Source organism: Rosa chinensis, chromosome 4, assembly GCF_002994745.2.
Source record: "Rosa chinensis cultivar Old Blush chromosome 4, RchiOBHm-V2, whole genome shotgun sequence".
In the NCBI taxonomy this organism is placed as follows: domain Eukaryota; kingdom Viridiplantae; phylum Streptophyta; class Magnoliopsida; order Rosales; family Rosaceae; genus Rosa; species Rosa chinensis.
Window position 1 is genome coordinate 55,659,203 of NC_037091.1, and position 23,394 is coordinate 55,682,596.

The window sequence follows — 23,394 nt, forward strand, 5'->3', positions numbered from 1 at the left end:
AACTATGACCATGGGAGATGATGAAACCGTAGATGACTTTCATGGTAGAATTCTTAAAATCTCCGGTCAATGTCGTAGTCTGGGGGCACCCTTTGATGAAGACAAGATTGTCAAAAAGATACTCAGAGCTTTGCTAGAAAAATTTCATTCAAAAGTCACAAGTATAGAGGACTCATTTGATATTGATGAGTATCCACTCAATGAGCTCATCGGAAATCTTAAAACTTATGAAATGAGATTGAAGCCTAAGAATAAAAATAAAGGTGTGGCCTTCAAGGCAATCAAAGGAGCAAAAGAGGAAGAGGAGACACTGGATCTTGCGTTATTGACAAAGGAATTTAAAAAATTTCTCAAAAACAAGAACTCATCCAGAAATTCCAACACACCTAGGAAAAACTCCTACAATGGCAGTAGCAGCAGTGATTACAATAGCAAGAGTGGGAAAGCAAGCTTCAAGGGAACTCATTCAGGTAAAACTAAGTGTTATGAGTGCGGTGGCTACGGTCATATTTCTACTGATTGTGGAAATAGGAAGCATGGAAATGGAAATAATAAATCACTTCTCTCAACCTGGAGTGATGTTGAGTCTCAGGAAGTGGAAAATGTTGCTTTTGTATCATCACTTCTACCTGACTCCGACAGTGACGAAGCCTTCTCTGATGATGAAACAAATATCCGCTGCAGACAACTCTACAAAGCTTCAAAGGCAACTCTGCTTAGAAACTTGAGTTTGGAAAAAGAAGTTGAATTCCTGAGAACCGAAAAAGAAAAATTAGAGCAAATTTTGGAAACATCACAATCTTCATGGGAACTGGAAAGAAGCAAACATGTGGGTGAATTAGCAGATCTGCAAGATGACCAGAAGTCTTCAACTTGGAAGACTGAAAAGACTGAGTATCTCAACAGGATCAAAATGCTAGAACTGGATGTTAAAGGACAACAAGTATTGAACTTGGAATTATTGACTAAAATTGAGTCCTTGCAAGATGAGTTACAATCAACTCAAGAAAGATTCGCCAAGTTCGATGTTAGCTCTAGTTCCATGTCTAAATTGCTTGGATCAGGAAAATCTCCTCATGACACTTATGGATTAGGGTACACTGGAGAAAGTTCCAAGAGTACTAAATTCGTAAGAGCATCAAGATCATCTGTAGAAAAGAAAGAAGCCTCCATGGATGATCATGTCACAGTTATGAAGAAACGGAGGGAAGATCAACCACCACCAAATTATCAAGTAATACTTGACCAAGAGTCCTCCACTGGTCGAAACAGGTACAAAAACTCTAGAACTTTTATTCCTACTTGTCATCACTGTGGTAAGATAGGCCACATCAGACTTAGATGTAATGAAAGATTTTCAAGCTCACTGTTTTCTCAAGAAAAGTGTACTGTTGAATCTCTAAAGTTTGAGCTTAAAGAACAAAAGGAACTCATTAATAAACTAGCTGAACTGTTCTCTAAGAAAGATCTTCAAACTGAAAGAAGAAAAGATGTCTGGACCAAGAAAAATGAAAGTAAATGTCTTCTGACCAATACGAATGAATTTGATGCTACATGTCTTTTTGCTTGTGCCAATACAGCTCATATTGAGGCAACTTGTTTGGTAGCTCTGACTGCCTTAGCAGAAAAGCGACGAGATTTTTGGTATGTTGACAGTGGCTGCTCTAGACACATGACTGGAGACAAAACCTGGTTCACTTCCTTTGAAGATGAACACACAACTGGATCTGTCACCTTTGGAGATGGGAGGAAAGCAAATATACTAGCTCGAGGTACTGTTAACACTCCAGGTATACCTAATCTCAAAAATGTATTATTTGTCGAAGGGTTAACTGCAAATCTTATCAGTGTCAGTCATTTGGCTGATGACTATGAAGATGTTTGGTTTAACAAACAGAGATGTTTGGTTTTAAATCAGAAAGGAGAAGGTATCATGGGAGGTAAGAGATCATTTGATAATTGTTACCATATTCAAGCTAATGAATCTTTTAGCTTGCAGTCCTGCATGTCTGTAAGATCCACAGCGGAAACCTTTAAACTTTGGCACAGAAGGATGGGACATGTAAACTATCAGGACTTGCTAAAGCTGTCTTCCAAACAATGTGTCAGAGGTCTACCCAATCTAAAAGGCAAAACTGACAAGATATGTGGGGATTGCAAGATTGGAAAACAAACCAAGGCACCTCACATGGTGGTGAATTCTGCAACAACCTCAAAGGTATTGGAACTGTTACACATGGATCTCATGGGACCAGCTCAATCCAATAGTATTGGAGGTAAGAAATATATGCTTGTTATTGTGGATGATTTCTCAAGGTATACATGGGTAAACTTCTTAAAAGATAAGACTGAAACATTTGAATCTTTTAAAAACTTGAGTCAAAAATTGATCATTGAAAAGCAATCATCAAATACTCACATAGTTAGAGTAAGGTCAGATAATGGTACTGAATTCAAAAATGTTGCCTTTTCTAACTATTTTCATGAGCTTGGTGTGTCACATGAGTTCTCAGCTCCAATCACTCCACAACAAAATGGCATTGTAGAAAGAAAAAATAGGGTATTGCTGGACATGGCTCGAGTTATGTTACATGCTGCAGGCTTAAGCAAAAAATTTTGGGCTGAAACTATCAGCACTGCGTGCTATACAATAAACAGAGTCTTCTTCAGACAAGGTACTGATCAAACAGCTTATGAGCTGTGGAAAGGTAAGAAGTCAAATGTTGGATACTTACATGTGTTTGGAAGTCCTTGCTATATCTTACGAGATAGAGAGCATCTTGGTAAGTTTGATGCTCAGAGTGATGATGGCATTTTCCTGGGTTATTCCATAAATAGTAGAGCTTATAGGGTATATAACAAAAGAACTCGAGTTGTTATGGAATCCATTAATGTCTCTATTGATGATCAATGTATGAAACAGGAAGAATCGTTTGCAGATACATCATCTACATCTTCATCAATTCCTCAAATATCAAGCAATGAAGTTCAGAATGATGAAGAGGAACTCACTTATAGAATTTTTGAACCAGCTCCAAAAATGAAAAGAGGTTTCAAGCAAGTTCAGAAAGATCATTCCAGTCATGACATTATTGGTAATGTAACTGATGGACTGACAACCAGAAGGCAAGCTGCAACACAGGTAAGTCAAGATGAGGTGAGTCAAGGAAATGCTTTATTATGTTTTATTACTGAACATCTACTCAGTATGAATATCATATCCCATTTTGGTTTCGTGTCTTTGATTGAACCTAAAAATGTAAAGGAAGCCTTGTTAGATGATCACTGGATTAATGCTATGCAGGAAGAGCTAAATCAATTTACTAGAAATGATGTGTGGTACTTGGTACCTCGACCTAGAAATTGCAATATCATAGGAACCAAGTGGATCTTTAGAAACAAAAGTGATGAAAAGGGTAATGTGATTAGAAATAAAGCTAGGCTTGTGGCTCAGGGGTATTCACAGGTCGAGGGCCTTGATTTTGATGAAACTTTTGCTCCTGTTGCAAGATTAGAATCTGTAAGATTACTCTTGTCTGTGGCATGTCATCTTAAGTTCCAACTGTTTCAAATGGATGTCAAAACTGCGTTTCTAAATGGTATCTTACAAGAGGAAGTATATGTGGAACAACCTCAAGGTTTTACAGATCCACATCATTCAGACCATGTGTACAAGCTTGAGAAAGCTCTGTATGGACTGAAACAGGCTCCTCGTGCTTGGTATGAAAGGCTTTCAAATTATCTTGTGGACAAAGGATATTCCAGGGGTTCCATTGATAAGACCTTATTTGTCAAACATAAAAACAATGATGTTATTATTGCTCAAGTGTATGTTGATGACATTGTTTTTGGTTCCACATCTAAATATCTTGTAAATGAATTTCAATCTGTCATGGAGAGTGAATTTGAAATGAGCATGTGTGGTGAGCTAACCTTTTTCCTTGGGCTGCAAGTAAAGCAACTTGATGCAGGTATTTTTCTCTCTCAAACCAAATATGCTAAGAATCTCATCAAGAAATTTGGCCTTGAATCCAAGAAAGTGGTCAATAATCCCATGAGTACCACTACAAAGTTGAGTGAAGATCAGGATGGGAAACCAGTTGATTCCACAATCTATAGAAGCATGATTGGTAGCTTGTTATATCTCACTGCAAGTCGACCTGATATATCCTACAGTGTGGGAGTGTGTGCTCGCTTTCAAGCTAACCCTAAAGAGTCACATTTAGAAGCTGTCAAAAGGATCATCCGATATATTGCTGGTACAGTTAACTGTGGAATTTTCTATAGCTTCAACACTAATGTGGAAATTGCAGGATATTCTGATGTTGACTGGGGAGGAAACTTAAAGGATAGAAAAAGCACTTCAGGGGGATGTTTCTTCATTGGCAACAATCTGGTTGCCTGGCATAGCAAGAAACAAAATTGCATCTCTCTATCTACTGCAGAAGCCGAGTATGTTGCAGCTGAGAGTTGCTGCACACAAATGCTTTGGATGAAGCAAATGCTTTGGATGAAGCAAATGCTTCATGATTATGGCATCCCTCAAGGTAAGTTGTCTATCTTTTGTGACAACACTAGTGCCTTCAACATCACTAAGAATCCTGTTCAACACTCTCGAACAAAGCACATTGATCTTCGATATCATTTTATTAGGGATTTGGTTGAACAAACATACTTGAGTTAAGCTTTGTGCCCACTGAGAATCAACTTGCTGATTTGTTTACTAAGCCTCTTGACACTGCTAGGTTTGAGATGTTAAGAAATGCATTGGGGATATGTTCCAAGTATTGATACACACGAATGTCTGTCCTATGTCATTAAAGAATATTGTGATCTTAGTGCACCGTGACCATTGTCCTTAGTGACTTGAACTATCATTAGTTACAGTATCTATTATTATCATGCCTTATTCTAGACAAATAATTTTGTACTCATGAGTAACCACTTATCCATGCAACCTCGTTCTCCACTTCACTTATAGCTATATGTGGTGGCATGTTTCTTGTTTATTGTAAAGAGAGTATAAGTAACGAAGAAGAACTGTTTCAAATGCTCAGCTATCTCATTCCCTCTTCTCAAAGTAATCAGGTCCTAGTTGTGGTGAACTTTCTAGGATTTGTAAGAAATGAGAATGGATACAAAATATCTCTCCTCTCAAAGTAACCAGACCCTAGTTGTGGTGAACTTTCTAGGGTTTGCAAGAAACGAGTTGGTGAATGCTCTATGTATGAAATTTGTGAGAATACGAACACTAACTCGAGATTCTCTCCCTGGAGCATCTTTGTTATGCTTAGTACCCTAAGATCATCTGGTCTGGGAGCTACTGAGACGGATCTTATTACATGAGTATGTGTCATTACAAAATAAAGAAGTCTATGACTCAAAGAACTCTATATTTTAGGAACAATGTTTCCTATATCTCTTAGGAGATCTCCTGAGCATTGTCAATACTTCTCTCTTTCACTAAACGTGTTTCTAAGCCCCACATCTTGCTTATACGCACTTCATCACAGGTTTGCTCTTTTAGGTCTACACATGAGTACTAATCCTATTTGTTGATAGAATACATCATGATTGATACTCTGAAATATAGTTCCATCCCTATGTGATTTATGCTCACTGTGCTTGAACTATGCTATATTTTCTCTCTTCGATATGACAAATGCATTCATTGCATTGATACTGATAGGAGCAAAAAAGTGTGACAATATTATTAATTATGTGCCTCATTTTAGCCTTATTTCTCCCTTAGTTTAGTGTTTTGAGTCATTAAGTCATTTTGAAAGTCTTGTTGAGTGTTTGGAGTGAAATAGGCGGAAAAAGTAAAATTCATGAAAAATCCTAGCTGGATCAGGATTCCTAACTGTCAACTATTTTTGCGGTCTTTACATTTTAATTTCCCTTTATTTTCTCTAGAAAATTCTGATATTCTCCTGCTTGTTGTAGGAAACGTTGCCTGGTTGAACTCTTGGAAACAGCAATGATGGAGTCATAAAATAAAGCATTAAGATATTTGACCAAGCAATGAAGAAGGGAAATAAAGGAGAAAAGATGTTTTCAGTTGAGGAATAAAAGAAAAAGATGTTTCAGCTGGAAAATAAATAAGAGAAAGACGTTTTCAGTTGGGGAATAAAGGAGAAAAGACGTTTTCAGTTGAGGAATAAAAGAAAAAGATGTTTCAGCTGGAAAAATAAATAAGAGAAAGATGTTTCACCTTGGAAATTAAAGGAATTGCCCCATTATGAGAGGAGTTAAGGCCATAAAGAAGACGTTTCAGTTGGGAAAGCCAACCAATGCTCCCCTATAACTAAGCAACGTCCAGAACTGAATTTGCATCACTTCCCAGCCAAGATCACTTCCCAGCCAAGATCATTCCAAGACTACCCAATTCACTCCTCAAACCTCCATATCTTACAAGACCGTGACCACCATCCATCCATCAATCTACAAAGCTCTAAGGCGCTGAGTCAAGGACGCTCCACCACCATAGCAGAGACAAGTTCATCACCTTGTTGCTAAGCCGCTGAGGAAAGCTTCAAAGTGTAACTATGACTCTACTTATAATTTTTGTTTCGGTTTTGTGTGTTTCAATTTGCGAGTTGTGTAATTGGAGACATGGAATTTTCAGAATATTTTTATTAATATTTTTGAGATTTTCAGTTTATTATTGAGTTAATTTCGAGAATTCTTTTATGATGCATGTTACAATCTTGTGCCCTTTTACGTGTTTAGGTAATTTTCAGAGTTAGGTTAATAAGTTTGCATGCTAGAATAATGGTGAGAGTTCTTGTGTGTTTTCTTAATTTGCCAAGAGTAATTGTTATTTGTTAAGGCGCTGAGTTAAACAAGTAGCAATTAGTTCTAAAAAGTGGTAAAAACTATGTTCAATGGTTAAACGATTCTGGAAATTACGTGTTAAATTCTATGTCTAATGGTTAATTTGCACGTGTGAGTTGATTCGAGGGTTAGATAATACTACTAGTTAAGAGAATTACGCTGAGTGTTTTCGAAAATTAGTAGTATTAGGCTTGGTAAGGACTTTTCCGATTCAAGCCTACATTAGAATGAATCAGATAAGTGGATTGATCCGCTGAGGCTTTTCATTTGAGCTCTTATCTAGGCATTTAAGGTGGGCACATTTTTGTAGCATGTTAAAATGAATTTTCTGTTTTTACACTTAGTAATTTCTGAGTGGTATTGGTCTAGGTTAGGGAAGTCGATCATTGTATATAGTTTTATCTGCTTTGTTTTTACTTTTAGTAGATTAGAAACCAAATTCCAAAACCCCCATTTTATTCTTTTATTTGTTAATTGACCTTTTTGTGTAGGTGTACCCTACAATCCCCGGACTGAACGATCCCTGCTTATCCTATACTGACAACTACATTTTGCAGGGTTAAATTGTGAGGCTATTTCAGCCGCATCAATTTTTGGCGCCGTTGCCGGGGATTGTTAAAATCCCTTGCACTTAAAGTGTCATCGATTTTGTTGTTTATATAGAATGCATGCTAAATTTTTGTTGTACACATGTGGAATGGTGACAAATTGCAATTTTTGTTAGGCCAAGCTTTAATTGTGATTTAGTTAAAGTTTTATGAGTGTTACGAAATTAAGCATGTCTTTTATAATTGTTGTACAAACTGTAGAATGATTTTTTATTATTATTATTTTCTTTTACGCATGTTGTAAATTGTATGTTTTTCACTTAGAGTAAGCTTGTTGTAAATTGTATGTGTTTCACTTAGATTAATATACTTAGGTTTTGAATTTAGCTAAATACTTAATTGTTGTAAGTGTGTAAAATCGTATGAGTAGACAAGGGCCCTTTTGTTAATATTGGCCTAAACCCTTCATTAGTACCTTACTAAGGTCTCTTGAGGTTGAGGGCGGCCTTTATTAGCACTTGGAGAACTGTCTAACACATAAGTTAATTTCCCAGCTGAGTAAGGGGCGCATACGGATGGTGTCTTAGGTTGAGACCCTGGGTGATGGGTTCAATTGGATCTCAGAGATACTATAGAATGAGCGTAAACCACTATGTGGGAGTAGCCGATAGGGGCCTAAACCTCAATGAGGGAGTAGCCTCCGTAGTATCACTAAAATGAGTCCTCCCTCTCACTTACCTCTTAATCTGGCCATTCGGCCTTCTGAAACAAAGGAAAGAGACTTATGTCTAGGCGACTATCCCTATATCGTATCTCACCAATAGTAGTGGTTTCTATTGGGCTCGACTTATAACTTGGAATCAATTGAGATATTAACTATGTTTACAATAAACTAAAAAAAAAAAAAAAAAAAAACGTGTTGTGTGACATGCTGAAGGTATATTGGATCCTCTGTTCCAGTACCTAAGTATGTAAAGTAACTTAGAAAGTAGGAAAGACATAATGTTTGTATTCCTAACCTTGTATATGTTACTAACACTTGATCTGGTGAGTCCTTTGTGGAGCACACATTGGAAGAGATACCCCTCCAGGAGGCACCCAAGGAATGAGCACGTGTGAACAAGGAGAAAAGTCCAGGCTGAAGGACTATAAATATTAAGCGCTGCATGGGAGGCAACCCATTTCAAACGAAGCTGTGAAGGAGCCATCAACGAGAGTTTGACATTTCTATCCCTTCACTTGCTTAGGTTGAATTGTACTTGGGTCTTTGTTTGTTTGTTTGTTTATTTTACCCTTCCCTTATTTTCGTAGCCCCCCATATTTAGGGTCTATATACCATACTTTTTGCCTACATTAAGACAATGTAGATTCTAAGTGTGGGGTGGGTTTACACCTTTATTTCAGTTAAAAAAAAAAAGAAAAAAGAAGAAGTTGGTTTTATAGAGTCTTTTTGTGTGTTTGAGTCTTAGGATGCCTCTAATGTCTAGGATGAACATGTCTCTGAATTCATGGCTGAAGGTTTTGACAATCAAAATAGGACTTAATTGAATTCTGTGGTTAATCGACGTTGTGATCCTTGTATGAAGATTTGAGATAGGATTGTAACTTGGTTCATTAAGCATGCTAGGATTAAGTCTGATTCATTTTACCCTAAGTGAGCTGTTGAGCTAAAATACTTTCTTTTCGAGTGCTTATTGATAAATTCAAAATTTCATGGCTGTATTTGCAAAACCTCATCATTCTTTGGAAATCCAATGATCATGTGCCATAGATTTTAATGGACTAGAGAGTACTAGAACTCGGCTGTTGTGACTGTCAAAACTTGTATGCCATAATATGCACTGATCCTGGATAGGATAGAAGACATTAGGATAACCACCAAAGCCAAACAGGCATGTGTCCCCAATTGTGCCTGTCGTGGGACTCCTTAGAATGAACCCTTTGAGCCTACGTTGAAAACCTTTGTTTCATCACCCTCACTACCCTACCATGAGCTTAGTATAGGATATCTCTACCGTTGTCTTAGGGACTTAGTAGAGCATGACATAGTATGTAGGGGTGACGATGAAAGACAAGTGTGGGGTGGGGAAAATCCAAGAAAAAAAAAATTTGCCTTAAAAAAAAAAATGAAAATGAAAATGAAAAAGAAAGAAAGAAAAGCGGCAAAATAGAAGAAAAATTGAAAAGAAAACTCTTGGGAAATTGTTGAAGTGTGGTTTTGGACTTTCAAATTTGTAGAAGGCTCAAAGTTGAAAATTATGCCTTTGTCCATTCCCATGTTGGTTAGAGTGAAGGTTTGGCCCAAAACAATGATATTTGGTCTACAAAAATGATGACATAAGGTGGTCCTTATATGCTCTGCTAGGTCCTTAGGATTTTTGTATCCTTAATCTTCATTTCAAAAACCCTAGCTTAGCCCCATTATAACCTGTTTTAAATGCTGACTTGATCCTTGAGATGGGCAACCTTTGGTTAGTGGAGTCAGGTACGCGGTCGAGCTTATGGTTTAGGTCCATTTGTGCACTTAGTCATTTCATGAGGTCTTTAAAAATTCTACACAAAATGCGTTTCTTGATGAAATATGCAAGCTGTTTGTTGCCTTACAATTTGTTCTCTTGCATATACTTGAGTGTGAAGCTTTTAAGCATAGCCATTTCTGAGAGAAAAATCGAGAGTATGCCCTGTGAGTTTGGATTGGACTTGTTCGAAACATGCTATCATTCACTGTATAACTTAAGTTCTCCATATCTTGCTTAGTCATATGAATGTCACAGGTTTATTAACCATGGAATTATCTATGCAATTTTGATTAAGTGTTTAACGTGAAAGCCATGAGTTTGGAGTCTCTGAGACAACAGTTAGGGGAAGTAGAGTCATTTACTTGTTTTTTTTGTTGAGTCGTTGTTTTGTTTTGTATTTTTGTTTTGCTAAGGGACTAGCAAAAGCTAAGTGTGGGGTAGTTGATAGGAGCAAAAAAGTGTGACAATATTATTAATTATGTGCCTCATTTTAGCCTTATTTCTCCCTTAGTTTAGTGTTTTGAGTCATTAAGTCATTTTGAAAGTCTTGTTGAGTGTTTGGAGTGAAATAGGCGGAAAAAGTAAAATTCATGAAAAATCCTAGCTGGATCAGGATTCCTAACTGTCAACTATTTTTGCGGTCTTTACATTTTAATTTCCCTTTATTTTCTCTAGAAAATTCTGATATTCTCCTGCTTGTTGTAGGAAACGTTGCCTGGTTGAACTCTTGGAAACAGCAATGATGGAGTCATAAAATAAAGCATTAAGATATTTGACCAAGCAATGAAGAAGGGAAATAAAGGAGAAAAGATGTTTTCAGTTGAGGAATAAAAGAAAAAGATGTTTCAGCTGGAAAATAAATAAGAGAAAGACGTTTTCAGTTGGGGAATAAAGGAGAAAAGACGTTTTCAGTTGAGGAATAAAAGAAAAAGATGTTTCAGCTGGAAAAATAAATAAGAGAAAGATGTTTCACCTTGGAAATTAAAGGAATTGCCCCATTATGAGAGGAGTTAAGGCCATAAAGAAGACGTTTCAGTTGGGAAAGCCAACCAATGCTCCCCTATAACTAAGCAACGTCCAGAACTGAATTTGCATCACTTCCCAGCCAAGATCACTTCCCAGCCAAGATCATTCCAAGACTACCCAATTCACTCCTCAAACCTCCATATCTTACAAGACCGTGACCACCATCCATCCATCAATCTACAAAGCTCTAAGGCGCTGAGTCAAGGACGCTCCACCACCATAGCAGAGACAAGTTCATCACCTTGTTGCTAAGCCGCTGAGGAAAGCTTCAAAGTGTAACTATGACTCTACTTATAATTTTTGTTTCGGTTTTGTGTGTTTCAATTTGCGAGTTGTGTAATTGGAGACATGGAATTTTCAGAATATTTTTATTAATATTTTTGAGATTTTCAGTTTATTATTGAGTTAATTTCGAGAATTCTTTTATGATGCATGTTACAATCTTGTGCCCTTTTACGTGTTTAGGTAATTTTCAGAGTTAGGTTAATAAGTTTGCATGCTAGAATAATGGTGAGAGTTCTTGTGTGTTTTCTTAATTTGCCAAGAGTAATTGTTATTTGTTAAGGCGCTGAGTTAAACAAGTAGCAATTAGTTCTAAAAAGTGGTAAAAACTATGTTCAATGGTTAAACGATTCTGGAAATTACGTGTTAAATTCTATGTCTAATGGTTAATTTGCACGTGTGAGTTGATTCGAGGGTTAGATAATACTACTAGTTAAGAGAATTACGCTGAGTGTTTTCGAAAATTAGTAGTATTAGGCTTGGTAAGGACTTTTCCGATTCAAGCCTACATTAGAATGAATCAGATAAGTGGATTGATCCGCTGAGGCTTTTCATTTGAGCTCTTATCTAGGCATTTAAGGTGGGCACATTTTTGTAGCATGTTGAAATGAATTTTCTGTTTTTACACTTAGTAATTTCTGAGTGGTATTGGTCTAGGTTAGGGAAGTCGATCATTGTATATAGTTTTATCTGCTTTGTTTTTACTTTTAGTAGATTAGAAACCAAATTCCAAAACCCCCATTTTATTCTTTTATTTGTTAATTGACCTTTTTGTGTAGGTGTACCCTACAATCCCCGGACTGAACGATCCCTGCTTATCCTATACTGACAACTACATTTTGCAGGGTTAAATTGTGAGGCTATTTCAGCCGCATCAGATACTTAGCAAAGGAAACGATCATGTGATATTATTGCAGACTCTGAGAATATTTTTGCCTCTTCATTTACCTTCTTTGATTGCCATCTGGTTGCACTTAAATTCCTTATTGATTAAGCCTAAGTTGAGGGGGAGAAGTACATTGCATGCGTGTTTCTCGGAGAAATAAATTGTTATAATTCCTCTCCCCTTTGAGACGCTATCCCAACCGGTGTGTCCTTTGGTTTTCTAACCCTACTGGTTCAATATTTATAGCCTCTCCTATCTCTCTCGGATTTTACTCTTGTTTGTCTCAGTGTGCCGGTTCGTCCACAAACCTGTTTCTCTCACCATGGTTCGCACAAAGCAAACTACTCGACTTGGTGGCCATCGCCGCTTGCCTCCTCTAGAGGAAGGCCGTCAGGCCGCTGCCAGAGCCGGGATTCTCCATCCCGGCATGCAGCGTGCACGCAGTGGGAGCCCTCCTCTCCGCTCCTTTTCTTCTGGTACCTCTTCTGCTGCCCCTCCTCCTGTCTCTCTGGATAGTCTCCGTGACCAGATCATGGTGGCTGACTGGCGAATTGTCTGCCTCACTACGGACATGGATGACATGCATTCCCTTCTGGTTCGTACTCGTCATGCTCTGACCACTCTCACATAGGAGATCCGGAACATGCAGCGCCACCCTCCCGGGTTTGACGCTCCCAGTCCATCCAACGCCATGCAGGAGCCTGTCGCACCAGAGGAGAGCTCGGATTCCATTGATGAAGAGGATTTTCTGGACAATGTCACCAAGCTTATTGAGGAGTTCGACGTGCCATCCCATTCAAAGGGGGAGAAGTAAAGATTTTTCTTTGTTATTTCTGTTTTTGCATTTTTTTATTTTTGATGGACAAAAGTTATTTTCTTTTGAAGTTGTAAGTGCATAAGCACAGATACTTTTGGGATGCTTTCTATTATTATTATTCAGTAATTTTATTTTGGCACCTTGGATCTGGAAAAGGATGGAAACTGATTCCTTTATCCAAGTAGCACTTTTTGTCCACAAGATGTGTATGTCTGTTAAAATCTAACATGCAGGAATACCAAGATGGAAAATTGTCATGTGTTGAATGGGATTGCCCAAAGGGGGAGATTGTAAGTACTTGGACTACTCGCTTCAACACATGACTTTCCCAAGATCTCAAGGACAACAGACATGCAAAGAATTAGGAGGGTATATATCTCTCCTAATTGCTCGGAGAATCAAAGGAAATAAAAGAAGATCGCATGAAGAAAATTTCAAGGAAGCTATCTCACTGATCTTGAGATAAAGGTCTCTTTAATACTTATCTTATTTGCATGATTCTAAATTGATATGCATTGATTTTAAATGATCTCAAAATTTCTTTATGGATGCATATCCGATTACATGTTCAAAACAGTTTAAAAAACCTTTCCATGTTTATCTTATTCGGTGATTAAGATACGATTTGTTTGAGGGGGAGTCTTACTCCTATAAAAGGGTTCTCAAACTGATTTATGAAGTAGAGTTTTTGTTTTGCATAAAATTGGTTTTGCTTGAACCACTTGTGTTGTTGTTCAAATCGGTCTTTGAAAACTCTCAGTATTTTGTGTCATGTATTTCATTGCATAATCAATCACTTGCATAATTCATTCTCAAGATCAGTGAGAAGATTGAGTACGGGGATGATTGAATACAAATTGGCTAGTAGTCGGTGTTGATCTAGTTAGAAGTTAGAACAGTAGTAAAACAAGTTAGCATTTGTTGCTAAGTGAAAGTGTTTGTTGTGAACAAACATTACTTGTATACTGTAAACTTGATTATTTCATATTGGATTGATTCTTCGTGTTGGCTACGTAAAAAGCCACGCAGTGAAGTTTCCTCAGTGGAGAGGTTTACACTGCGTCAGCAATTCCTGTGTTCGTGTTATTCTAATTGTGTACTTGAATAGTGTCAGTATTCAAACTCTATAATATTTGTTCCATCTTGTAAAAACAAGTATGATTCTCCTGCTTGGCTGGTTAAGGAAAACTCTTCCGCATTTTCGAAGTTGGTTGCGGAATTCTTGAGGAGATCTTCCATAAGAAAGAACAACTGCTCATCTTGAGAATTCATAGAGCTTGACATTTTTGCGTTAGCTGTTCCAATTAGGATTAATGGTTGATTAATTGATTGACTTGTAATTGCAGGTGATTGATTGTAATGATAGGAGTCATTAATGTAGCTGTTAAATGTTTACGTTTTATATACTTGATGCAATCCTATTTAAACCTCAGATGAAATGAAATATAAAATTATTCTCCTATATATACTTTCTGATAGGACATTCCAGAATGTTGATCTGTGGTCAATTAGTCTTCATTCCACAAGCTAGGTTTTGTTCCTGAATTTTCCTAATGTGAAGTCGTTGTTCCACCAAGTCACCAACTATATGCCATTTATGGTCTAGAGGTCCAGAGCAACTTACTGCCACTTTTTGCGGGTCATTGCCTCCTATAGGTTTGTATTTGAGATTCTCATTGCATCAGGTGTGGGTGTGGTTCAGAATGAGAATTATGAATAGAATCAAGTGTATAGATAGAACCAGTTAACGTCTAATTGGGCTTCACATGCATACCATTGATGAGTCATTGGACCCTCCTTCACGTGCATGCATGGACCAGTTCTGTAGAAATACGACCCATCAGCACCCATCTCCATCTTTTGAAGGTCCGAAGAAGATGATGGTCGACAGGGGTGTCCCAACAAAAAAAGGGCAAAAAAGAAAAGAAAAAAGGTGCCGTAGGGTTGAGGGAAGTGGTTAAGAAGAAGAGAATAGCGAAGATAGATTGGGTGTCCTAAAGAGTAAAAACTGTATAATGTATGTTTACACTTGCACTAACTAAAGGTGGAAAGAAAAAAACATTGTTTTCTCATTTCAATACATTGATCAGTAAAGTAAAACAGATAAGACATTTTATAAAAGTAATGGTAAGAGATATTTTACACCTTCACCCTGAGTAATTAACGTGCATGCATAAAAAGTTTTTTTAACTTTTTTCCAGCTTTTTTTTGTTTAAACCCCATCCATGCACGCCGAAGGCTCACCTCACCAAATTTGGAAGAAACAGGATGATCATGCAATTCGTCACCATACGACCTACACAATCGGCGCGGGTTATATAAATGCGTGGCCCCTAAATGCGTTAGCTAAGTAGGAACATGAAGAATTCAATCTTCTTTTCAGTTGTAATTGAAAAAGAAAGAGATGGCAATTACTGCCTTTCTGTTCTGGTATTATGTCTAATGCCTGTAACTATGGACATTAGGATTTTCAAACACTATCTCGAGAAAAAGAACTTCGATAACACTCCCTATATAACTACACCGCTTTTCATCTCTACTCCCAACCTTCGCTTCCATGCTCATGGCCGGTGCAAACGGCGTTTGTATCCCAATTCCCGGGATGATTCCGTCTTTACAACCGGAGAAGAATATCTTCTTCATCACCAAGGCCTTTGCCTCTGGTGTCATATTGGCCACCAGATTCATCCACATGCTTCCGGACTCCTTAGACTACTTGACCTTACCGTGCCTGAAAGAAAACCCATAGGGGAAATTACCCTTCACCGGCATCCAAACTTTGATGGTGGATTCCATATATTAATTGCTGCTTCTTATTTCAAAAAGGCCCAGAATCAGATCAATGGAGAGCATGAGGGGCACGTACATGTTCATACACATGCCACTCATGGTTCGCTTGATACGAATTTGGCTGAATCACAACTTCTTGGGCACAGAGTGATTTCAAAGGTTCTTGCACTTCAGATGAGTTTGCTTTGATAATTTTTGTTTAGTTTTATGTATAATTTTGATTCATATGTTGTAGGTTTTGGAGTTGAGAATTGTGGTGCACTCAGTTAATATTGGAATTTCATTGGTGCTTCTGAAAGTGCTGAAACTATTCGACCTCTTCTAGTTGCTTTGACTTTCCATCAAGTTTTTGAAGGCATGGGCCATGGGACTTGGTGGTTGCATAGCTCAGGCAATTTCTCCCCCAATTACTGACGCTCTGTATAGTCTGTGCATGGCCTTCTTTAGTACCAAGTCAGTATCAGCATCTGGCTTAGCAATGACATGGCAAGTCAGTGGCACCTTCCCCACAGTAATGGCCCAAATGTTACTTTTTCCATAGGAGCTGATGATAATAATCTTGTGGGGGACACTTTTTGCTTGCGTTTTTTTCTATTTGCAGCAACTGAGAACCTCCTGAAATGATAAGATCCGTACGTCTTATGAAAAGTGGCGGATCTAAGATCTGAGCTTTGTTTAGGCTAATTAGAACAACCACTATTTTTTTTATTTTTTGCATAAATCCAGACACTATCACCAAAACTCTAAAAAAATTCTCTAATCTGTATCACAGATTGCACATCTTTAAATAAAAAATAATCACAACATAATCAGAAACCAAAGAAAGCAACAAGAAATTCCAAAGCCCAACAAAAGCTTGACTGCTTGAGCTGAAAAACTAGTCCCTGTTTGATGTTTCCGAACACCCACTAGAATTAGTGTATACAAACAAACCCAAAACTGATAGCCCCCAACTCACCAAGAAAAACCAATAGTAAGAGCAGTCCCAACAATCCCAATCCTCAACTTATACACAAAAGCTCAACTCACAATTACATCCGCCACTGGTAGCAAACAGAATCGGCATGCTTTTCCTTTTGCAATTTCTTTAAGAAAACCCCATTGAGAAAAAACAAAGCAGGAAGAAGAACAGAGATGTATCAAAAATTCAAAACAAGAGAGATCGATAGAGTTTCATACCTTGTTTACTAGAAAGCGAAAGAAACATTGTTGCTTTGGAGATTCATTGGTCTGCATCGCAGACTGAGGCTACTGGACAACAAGGGATGAGATTTTCCACAAGAAGGGAATTTGGGTGTGGATTGCTTGAGGCATTTTGCTTTCGAAGATAAGTAGTGTGAGGCTCCATCGAAAGAAAGATTGTTGCTTTGGAGTTTCCTTGGTCTGCGTCGCAGACGGAGGCTACTGGACAACAAGGGGTGAGATTTTCTACAATAAGGGAATTTAGGTGTGGATTGCTTGAGGCATTTCGCTTTCGAGGATAAGTAGTGTGAGGGTCTTGTTGCTTTGGAGATTCCTTAGTCTGCGTTGCAGACTGAGGCTACTGGACAACAAGGGTGAGATTTTCCACAAGAAGGGAATTTGGGTGTGGAATATTGCTTGAGGCATTTCACTTTCGAAGTTAAGTAGTGTGAGGCTCTTTGTTGCTTTAGAGATTTCTTGGTCTGCGTCGCAGACTGAGGCTGCTGGACAACAAGGGGTGAGATTTTCCACAAGAATAGAATTTGGGTGTGGATTGCTTTAGGCATTTTGCTTTCGAAGATAAGTAGTGTGAGGCTCTTATTGCTTTGGAAATTCCTTGGTCTGCGTCTCAAACTGAGGCTACTGGACAACAAGGGGTGAGATTTTCCACAAGAAGGGAATTTGGGTGTGGATTGCTTTAGGCATTTCGCTTTCGAAGATAAGTAGTGTGAAGCTCCATCGAAACGCACAAATCTGACCTACTGAGTAGTGTGCGGCTGCGAGCTGCTATGGGAGACTAGGAATACACACTACTTTTACAGATAATTTTTTTCTTCTTTGGGCTGGTATGGGCTAAAGATATATATATTTAAGGGTTTTTGGCCTAAAATATTGTCTAGACTTGAGCCCATATAGCCTCCTACATCCTTCCGCCCCTGCTTATGAGTAAAGCAAACACAAATACAAAACAAAAACCAAGAATAATATTGTGATGCATACTTACACTTTGTATAATTTTGAGCTTGTCAATTTCTTCAAAGATCCACCTTTTGTAGACTGAATAAATCTCCATGAAAAAACCAAGAGGGGTTATGAGGAAAAATTTCTTCAAAGGTCCACCTTTTGTAGTCTGAATAAATCTCCATGAAAAAACCAAGAGGGGTTATGAGGAAAAAAAGAAAAAAGGCCACCCAGAAACCAAAACCTACAATAATCGAGTTTATCAAATACAGGTGCTGGCTAGCTAGCTAGGATCAAGTAAAAAAAATGGTGCATGCTTTTGTAATAAAGATTGAACTAATTAAAGAATGAGGAGGAGGAGGAGGTTGCGACTATAGATAATCTTTGAGACAGAGAGAGGATCGGAAACAAGAATTGGAGCTCGCAAGTAATAGAAGCTAGCTTGGAGGCACTAATTTATAGAAAGCTAGCTTGAGAGTAGTGACGCAGACAACCAAACTTCTTTTAACTTTGATCTAGAATGGTGCAATTCTTCATTTTCATGACATGAGCTGCTCACCAGGGCGATTGGAATGGTTGAAAAATGCACAATGCGTTAACTACCACCACCAAACCATGTGATCAATATGATGCAGGTAGAGGAGTACCTCGGATCAAGTCGACTGTACGTGGTGATGTATTCTGAGATTCATATATGTATTTCCCTAGAGACTTACTAGAGATCAAGAAAGATAGTTGATGGACTTTCACAAACCACGCAACAAAAAGACCAAATGAAGCAATTTCATCATAATCATGCAAGGGTCGGTTGGTAAAATCCTATGAGGCAGTCACATGAATGGCTGGAGTCGGGTAAATATATAATTCTCTACGGCCTGCATGACTGGTCCATACCAATCATGTACTCGGTTTTCCTGTATTAAAGAGGTTATCACTCACCATCTATAATACCTCAGCAAATATTATTGTTGCCCCAGAAATCTTTGGAAAATCTTTTTCCCAAATATGAGAAAACTCCTTTTGTTTTGTTTTGTTGCAGGCTTCTTGATTTGCAAACTTATATTTTGGCCGGAGAAAAGTGGCCGGCTGTCATCTCTATTTACAGCTCATTCGTTACTAGTAGATCTTCTTTATTAATATAATTGAAGATTATTTCTGACAAAAAATAAGTTCGAAGATTGTCCAATATCACTTGCGATCAATGAAAGAAGTCAGTTATGATGCTGAGATACATATAGCTGACTCATAACTTACTCAACAATTCTTAGGACCACACATGCATGGTCACAAATAGCAAGTTGTCTAATATTGCAGCCTTGGCAGTTAAGACTTCGAGAATTGAGAAGGCAAATGTTTGTCAATTATGAAGTGAGAAAGACTGCCTCTTAAAATTTGTTTTTTTTTTTTTTTTTGTTTACTGAAGTATAAGCGCTTGAAGATGAAAATACAACATACACGTGTTCTAAACTTGTAAGAAAACCGAAGTTAGAAATCTCGGATGTCAATTCTTGCAGAAGACATCATACTATTATACAATGTCCATTGGATAAGAAGGTTATTAAATTTGTTTAGTCATAATAGCGAGACTTAATTTGGCTTTGATACCCTACGAAAACAACTGACTGAAAACGGGTCGGGAAAGATGAACTGAAATTAATCTAAGATGGAATTTATCGGCTACAGGGGTCGGGAATTGGCTGGGGAAGAAGAACCGGGATGTTCGGTTGTTGAGAAGAGGTGAACAAATTAATTTATAACTGGCGATTGCATCATGCAATTTCTATTCTGACTCTCTACCAGCTAGGACCATGTAAGAGTAAGAGAGTTAACTTTCAAAAACCATGCAACAGAAACACCAAATGAAGCAAATTTATTTAGTTTTCCCACATGGTCTGTCCCTTTATCAAAAGAAACTTTCATCATCATTACTTCGGTGACGAAGAGTTGGTGAAATCCTGATGACTCAGCTATCTGACCCATTCCATATATTTGCCACTTAAGTTACTTCAAAGTTGATCAAATTGTTATCTTTTTTTAGCTCATTTTAAACAATTTAATACTGGAAAATTGAGGGAAGCCACGATATTCAAGCACCTAATTCCCAACCTGAACTGAACCACATGTGGAACAGTGGAAGGAGTAACATGGACAAGGAAAACCTTGACCAAAAAAAAAAAAAAAAAGGTAGGGGATCGGATCATGAGAGACAGAGAGTGTTACTGGTTATACCTAGCTTAATGGTGAGACGAGGTGAGGAATTTTATCTCAGAACAGGGAAGACCAAGCACATGCATTGCGGCATTCCACATGCACGTAGATTTGGCTATTATATCTTTCCTAGCTATTCTATAAATTTTAGATCTTAAAGATTTTTCCAGATGTGGGTTTAATGGTAATTAATTGCCAGGATGTAATTTAGAATTACATGTAGACAATCTATTCTCATAATTTATTATGGTAATTAAGTTTGTTCAAAATAAGGTCAGTATGCTTCTCCTACATAGTTATGGATTTACGGTAATTGCTTTAGAGTTTCTTGTACGATAAATAATTAATATGTTGTCATGCATGCATGTCGACACCAAAAATTTGCACAAATATTCTCCCTTGTAAATATCTATATATATATATATATATATATATATTTTTTTTTTTTCTTCCCTTTTTTCTTTTCTTCTAGAGGAAATGGAAGACAAAACTCTCACCCATCAAAGGTACTGAAAGCCGAGATCACTTCAATCCGAAGAGTTTGCCAATCCTTTGATCCTTATAAAGTACTTCACTACTAAAATTTGTTGATCACTAAAGGAGATGTTTCTATATAGCCAAGGAGAAAGATGAATGGTTCCGTTCTTGATTGGTTGAATATTGGAGGTACTAATTTGAGTGGAGAGAGCGTAAGAATTTATAGCCTACCTTCATGGATAGTCACATTAAGGATTTCAGTAGATTCTATGTTGGATTTGTGAGTTGCTCTTTTTGGGGTCGTATTGGGTACCTTGATGTATGTCATACCCTTATTTTTTTATTTTTTTTACTTTTAGTAAATTAGTATCGTGGAAACCTACTGAATTGGTCAACAGGTTATCCAATTAAATATCGACATGTGTCATTTTTAAAAATAAAATTTATCATATTAACAACACACTCTTTCTTGATATGTAACATTGTTAAAAATCATGTAACAAGTATTGTCAAAATAATAAATTACACATAGTTGAACTACAATTACGACTTATGACAACAATTGTTGTGGTTATTGTAATTGAGTGGTCAAAGATGTAAATATCATATTTGGACAACTTTTATCAAATTTAGAACCTGGATTATCAAGTGGAGAAACTCCTTACAATACTGAGTTGTTACATATCTTTTGGTCTAATTTTAATTTTACCATGTTCACAATACAAATGTTGTCGGAATTGTAAAATGGTTGTTAATCTTGTAAATGATATAGTTTTTGAAGTAATTACTACAATCAAAACAAAAGTTGCCACTTTTACACCAATAGTTTTGAGTTATGGTAAAATATGTAGTCATTGAGTAATTATTCCATTAATGAAAAAAATATAACGATTTACCATTTTGACAACAAATTTGTTGTTGCACTTGTTAAATTGTCCATAAATTAGTACATTAGTTTAGGTTGAGTAATTACTATAAATAGGACAAAAGTTACCGTTTTTACATCAATTGTTGTGATTGTGGTAAAATGTGTAGTCATTGTAGTAATCATTTCATTAATGATAAAAACATAAAGATTTACCACTCTGACCACAAATTTGTTGTCATACTTGTTAAATTGTCCATAAATTAGTACATTAGTTTAGGTGGAGTAATTACTATAATTAGAACAAAACTTTTCTTTTTTTCATCAATTGCTGGAATTTGTGGTAAATTACGTCAATTAAAAGTAATTACTAATTCGACAATGGACATTACACAATATATTACTTTCATTACGCAAGGGAGAACTTTATTACACAAATGAGGACGGGTAAAGCTATGGACATTAACATTTCTCATACATGTTCTATTTTATATGATATTGACCACTCTGAGAACTCATGTAATCACTTTGAGGACACATGTGGTAATTAGAAAAAAAAATCCTCATTAACGTAAATAAGATCTTCGTTAGAGTAAAGTAGGTTCTCATTTGAATAATTAAGTCATAAAAGTGGTAATTGTAATAGGTTCTCATTAGAGTAAAGTAGATTCTCATTTGAGTAAACAAGTCCTAAAGTAGGTTCTCATTTGACTACATTTAAAACAAATATTATTTATTTTTACACTAATTGTTGTGGTTGTCATAAAATGCATGTAAAAAGAATTATATTTGGTTAATGAAACTACTAATGATATAATTAATTGGTAATAAAGACTACTTCACTAATACTAATTTTGCGAACTTAGGTTAGAAAGTTTTGTTTTTAATAGGGAAAAAACATAATTTTCAATTGTGTAATTGTCCATTAATAACAAGCATTAATCAAACATTAATTCACTAAGAATAAAATTAATTAGTAATATAGACTATTTAACTAATAGGAATTTGGTGAACTTAGGATAGAAGGTTCTTTTAATTTTTTTTCAAAAAGGAAAAATCATAATTGTCAATTGTCAATTGATAATCAAACATTAATTGGCTTTATTATTTTCACTATGTTTATTGTTTTCAATTCAATTAGTAGTTTGTGTTAACATTTTTGCTTATTGGAAATGAATAGCATAATTAGAAGGGTGCTTGACCCAAAGCCCCAAAATGAATAAAAATTATCCCACTTACCCCAGCAACAGATTTTTGTTCCCACATACACAATTTAATAGAAAATGACCATTTTACCCTTAATCTAATTAAGAACTACAACATGCCACTATCTCTCTCCTTCCTCCCGATCCAGTTTCTCTCTCTCTCTCTCTCTCTCTCTCTCTCTCTCTCTCTCTCTCTCTCTCTCTCTCTCTCTCTCTCTCTCTCTCTCTCTCTCTCTCTCTCTCTCTCCCGCAGTGTCCGATCTGCATATCCAGCGCAGTGATGGCGGCGATGGCATCCACACTTGAAGATGACGACGCCGCCCTCCCTCGACCTCACCGCCCGCTCTCTCCGGCCACCAGTTCGACTACCACAACGCCGCCGTCTCCCTTCTCTCTCTCCTCCGTACTCTCTCTCTCCCCCCCTCCACGACGGCGATCTAGCCTTTGCCGTTTCTAGTTGTTTCCAGTCCCTCAGCATCGCCTCAAAGCCATTAACGGCCACCTCATTTCTGAGGCCGAGTCCTGCTCCATTTTCAGGCCCAATTGCGTGGCGCTGGTTCATTTCACCATTGAAGGGAATACGATCAGAAGGTGTGTGGGTGCCCATAGCTTTTTTTTTTTTTTTTTTTAAGTAATGGGACAGAAGGAAAAGAAAAGAAAAAGTTTTGAATGTCTATTGGGGGGCAATAGACGTTTTTAAATTGATATAATCTCTTCGTTTTTTTCTTTAAACAATTTTTATTGTCTAAATTGTAGGAGATTAGTTCATATTCTGACAACCGAAAGTTTTAT

General features: G+C 37.1%; 1 pseudogene; it reads left to right on the top strand.

Moving 5' to 3' along the window:
• The first annotated feature begins 15,460 nt into the window (after nucleotides 1-15,460).
• LOC112199599 lies at nucleotides 15,461-16,246 on the top strand (annotated as a pseudogene).
• Nucleotides 16,247-23,394: the final 7,148 nt, after the last annotated feature.